Source organism: Nanorana parkeri, unplaced genomic scaffold (assembly GCF_000935625.1).
Source record: "Nanorana parkeri isolate BGI_ZX_2015 unplaced genomic scaffold, ASM93562v1 scaffold998, whole genome shotgun sequence".
Lineage (NCBI taxonomy): Eukaryota > Metazoa > Chordata > Amphibia > Anura > Dicroglossidae > Nanorana > Nanorana parkeri.
This window is the reverse complement of record NW_017307266.1, coordinates 366,986-372,220: the sequence shown is the minus strand read 5'-3', so window position 1 is coordinate 372,220 and position 5,235 is coordinate 366,986.

Here is a 5,235-nt window from a genome sequence, read left to right as displayed (position 1 = left end):
TTTTGTGCGATTATATATCAATACAACGTTAAATGATGTGTCCCTATATGAATATGCTTCACATGTTTACTCCTGTGGGCTTATATGTGCACCACCAATGTCAGCATAATCTTATCCTAATGTGGATTGTTAATGGGGAATGTCTTTTACCTGCACTGTTGCCGCGCTCAATCAGATTATGACTGCAGTTCGCTTCTTGTCCACTGTGCATGCCAGCGTCCTGTACCCTAGGCAACCAGCTGATGTTACTTCCAGCTAACGGCCATATCATTACAACTCGCTGTGTACATTAGTGGATTACAGGTGAGCCTCATTTGAGTGCAGAATGGTGGGAATATACGGTTTTCCAGCTGCAACTGGTGGGAGTGGTCTGTTTTTAATATGCACTGGTATGTCTATTTAAAGGTGATGGTTTTCTTTACTGTGTCATTCTGAGCCTGATGAAGGGGTACTGCTGAGACCCCGAAAGCGCTTGTATTGGATGGCGATTTGTTAATAAAGGACTTTTTGCTTAAAAACTTTTGGTGTGCTGGTGACAATCTTTTCTAGATCTGCATTGTTCACGGGGCAGTCCGTGGTCACTACAGTTCCTCGCCCTTACCGGAATAGTAGTAAAGCTGCCAAGCAGATGGGTACCTGCTTGGCAGGTTTACTACTATTCCGGTAAGGAGTGCAGCTGGTTCTTGACTACATGTATTATTTTACTCCCACTGACGCCAATACCATGGGGCTAATTTTACTCCCACTGATACCAATACCATGGGGCTTATTTTTCTCCCACTGACACCAATATCAGTGAGAGTAAAATAAGCCCCATGGTATTGGCGTCAGTGGGAGTAAAATAAGACCCATGGTATTGGTGTCAGTGGGATTAAAATAAGCCCCATGGTATTGGCGTCAGTGGGAGTAAAATAAGCCCCATGGTATTGGTGTCAGTGGGAGTAAAGTATGCCCCATGGTATTGGCGTCAGTGGGAGTAAAATAAGCTCATATCATTGGTGTCAGTGGGAGTAAAATAAGCCCTACATCATTGGTGTCAGTGGGAGTAAAATAAGCCCTATGGTATTGGCATCAGTGGGAGTAAAATAAGTCCCATGGTATTGGCGTCAGTGGGAGTAAAATAAGCCCCATATCATTGGTGTCAGTTGGAGTAAAGTAAGCCCTATGGTATTGGCATCAGTGGGAGTAAAATAAGCCCCATTGTATTGGCGTCAGTGGGAATAAAATAAGCCCCATATCATTGGTGTCAGTGGGAGTAAAATAAGCCCTATATCATTGGTGTCAGTGGGATTAAAATAAGCCCCATGGTATTGGTGTCAGTGGGAGTAAAATAAGCTCATATCATTGGTGTCAGTGGGAGTAAAATAAGTCCCATATCATTGGTGTCAGTGGGAGTAAAATAAGTCCCATGGTATTGGTATCAGTGGGAGTAAACTAAGCCCCATGGTATTGGTATCAGTGGGAGTAAAATAAGCCCCATGGTATTGGTGTGTATTGGCGTCAGTGGGAATAAAATAAGCCCCATATCATTGGTGTCAGTGGGAGTAAAATAAGCCCTATATCATTGGTGTCAGTGGGATTAAAATAAGCCCCATGGTATTGGTGTCAGTGGGAGTAAAATAAGCTCATATCATTGGTGTCAGTGGGAGTAAAATAAGTCCCATATCATTGGTGTCAGTGGGAGTAAAATAAGTCCCATGGTATTGGTATCAGTGGGAGTAAACTAAGCCCCATGGTATTGGTATCAGTGGGAGTAAAATAAGCCCCATGGTATTGGTGTCAGTGGGAGTAAAATATGCCCCATGGTATTGGCGTCAGTGGGAGAAAAATTAGCCCCATGGTCTTGGAGTCAGTGGGAGTAAAATAAGCCCCATGGTCTTGGAGTCAGTGGAGGTTGAAATAAGCCCCGTGGTCTTGGAGTCAGTGGGAGTGAAATAGGCCCCACATCATGGTGTCAGTGGGAGTAAAATAAGCCCCATGGTCTTGGAGTCAGTGGGAGTAAAATAAGCCCCATGGTCTTGGAGTCAGTGGGAGTGAAATAGGCCCCACATCATGGTGTCAGTGGGATTAAAATAAGCCCAATGGTGTTGGTGTCAGTGGGAATAAAATAATCCCCATCGTATTGGCATCAGTGGGAGTAAAATAATCCCCATCGTATTGGCGTCAGTGGGAGTAAAATAAGCCCCAAGGTATTGGAATCAGTGCGAGTAAAATAAACCCCATGGTATTGCTGTCTGTGGGAGTAAAATAATCTCATATCATTGGTGTCAGTGGGAGTTAAATAAGCCCCATGGTATTGTTGTCAATGGGAGTAAAGTATGCCCCATGGTATTGGTGTCAGATGGAGTAAAATAAGCCCCATGGTATTGGTGTCATTGGGAGTAAAATAAGCCCCATGATATTGGCGTCAGATGGAGTAAAATAAGCCCCATGGTATTGGCGTCGGGAGTAAAATAAGTCCCACGGTATTGGAGTCAGTGAGAGTAAAATAAGCCCCATATCATTGGAGTCAGTGGGCCGCTATGTGTGAATGGAGCACTGAGGGCTTGTTCACAACAAATCCGGACCAGATCTGCATGAGTTTCTGCTTATGCAGTGCATTTTGTAGGCCTTCACTACCTAGGCCTTCTGCTTATGCAGTGCGTCCTGTAGGCCTTCACTCACTTCTTACTTCCTAAGGGTTAAAGCAACCCTGTCACACCCTCCCAGTAGGAGTATGAAGGGATCCATTTATATTAGAAATCCACCTAATGTGAGGGAATAACAACCGGCTTCCAAGGACAGCATTATACATTCCCAATAAACTACCATTTATTTGCTTTAGGAGACTTTAACTAAGAACTGAAAAAGTACTTGTACAATGCACTTGCAGTACAAATCGCATTGGATTGTTAAGGATTGCCTTCTCTATTGTCCACACCAGGGGCGGATCCAGAGTCTATTCTCGGGAGGGGCACTGCCAGAAAATTAAGTTTTGCTTACAGAACGGTTAATATTTTATTTAAGATAGTTTCCCGGCCAACCACAATTAAGCCGGCCAAACAACATGCAGCTGGCTTCCCTGGAAATCAGGAAGCCGGGCGGCATGTCATTACCCGCTGCCGGCTTCCTGATTACCCGGGAAGCCTGCTCCATGCCAGTGGAAGCACCGGTATTTGTATTCAGTATCGGCGAGTACCAAAAGCAAAATATCAGTACTCGTACTTGATACCGAAAAACCGGCATTGGTGCATCCCTAGTTTTGATTAAAACTATTTTTTTGTATTGGGACAAGTAGATTGTCATGAAGGGCAAGTAGATTCGGCCCCCGCTTTATCCCTTGGACAAGTCGTTTTTTAAAAAAAATGTCCACACCCCTGATTACACAACAATGCAGAATACCATCAGCTATAGAGGGCTACAAATCCCAGCAATAATACAATATACAGCAATGAAGACTGCCAACAGCTATAGAGAACTACGATTCCCAGCAATACCATTATACAGCAATGCAGAATAGCATCAGCAATAGAGGACTACAAATCCCAGCAATACCATTACACCATTATTGCTGAATAGCATCAGCAATAGATGACTACAAATTCCAGCAATACCATTATACAGCAATGCAGAATAGCATCAGCATAGCCGTAAACCCCCCTACGCTCACCCACCCTGCACGTCCGTACGGGTGCATGTTTCCTGGCTCGGACGCAGACAGGATCCATCCTGTCAGCATACTGGTACGCTCACCCACACCGACGTGCAGGACGGGTGAGCGCAAGGGGGCGTACGGCAGCGTAGTCCCATGGAGAAGAATGGGGGCTGTGTACTAATCACACACAGCACCTGTCCTTCCCAGGAGCTGCCCGATACGGCCGTGCACGCAGCACAGAGCTGTATGTGCGTCCAATTCCAGTGTGAATGACCCCTTAAAAATGTCCCTGGATTTCAAATCACTGGTCACCTTACCCTGGTGGTCAGTGGGGGCTCAGGGGGGCCCTGGTTGGTAGTGAGGGCTCTCCTTTGGCCACACCAGCCAGTTTGCCCGGAGCAGATGCTGGAGGGCCCATCACCGAACCCTCCGCGCTAAATAAAAGCCCCCGGCCACAGGTGCAGTGGCTCCCTCCCTCGCCTCTCTGCCCGGCCGCACGATTACAGAGCCGCATCTGTAGCGGTGCAGGTGGCAGAAAGGCGGCGGAGGGAGGGAACCACTGCACCTGTGGCCGGGAGCTTAATTTAGTGGGGGGGTGACGGGTCCCCTGATGCCCGCGGGCCCGTTAGTTCACCCCTGGCTGGTTGTATTCAGCAGTGCTGTATAATCATTATACAGCACTGCTGAATACCACCGACCCAGCTACAGTCCCCCAATTCCCCCTTTCCCCCCAGCTTGCCAGCCATCACCCACAGTCTCTCCAACCTCACCTACCTTCATGCAGGCTGCAGCACCTCTTCTTCTGTGTCCTTGGCGGCCAGTGGAGGGGAGGGGTCACAGGAGAGGGTCCTCATGATGACCCACATACCAGGATGTGGCTGCCTGGCTGTGGCTGCAGAGACGGGTATAGGCTACGCCTCCGCCAGGCTAACAGTCACTTTCAATGATCATTCGGATCCACGCACACGCCAGAACATACAGCTGTCCCTCCTCCGTGTCACAAAGTTTTTGTACAATGAACCGCAGTAAAGTCTGTGTGGGGGGGGGGGGGTGCAATTGACCCGTTGCCCCCCCCTGGATCCGCCATTGGTCCACACTTGAAGTAGATCTAAACCTAATCACTAAAATATCATATACAGTAAACGTTAATGTAATTACAAAAGTTGTTTTTATCTATAGCTTGTAGAATATCTGATGATCCTGTCATGAAGGTCCTTGTTAAAGCACCTCCTGTTATGGGGTGACAACTCTAAACTGCACTTCTGTTTTGTCACTCTGTCACATACTCTCCTGGTTAAGACTACAAAAGGCCATTTTGGCATACATTGTGCAAGCGCTGTTGTCACTATCGGTAAACCAGTCCAGAGCAATGACATGCAGCCATTGTAGGCAGGAAGTGGCTGAAAGATGCTGGAGGAGACCAGCAGCACTGCCATGCAGACATGAGGGGAAAAAAGGTGAACAGAGTTTTATGAAACAAATTAATATTGCATTTGTTTATGATATACAGTGTTTCAGCAAACTAAATGTTATCCAGTTTATGATTTAGATTTCTTTGAAGATGCATGAGGTCAAATTGTCACACAATGGAAATCATGCTG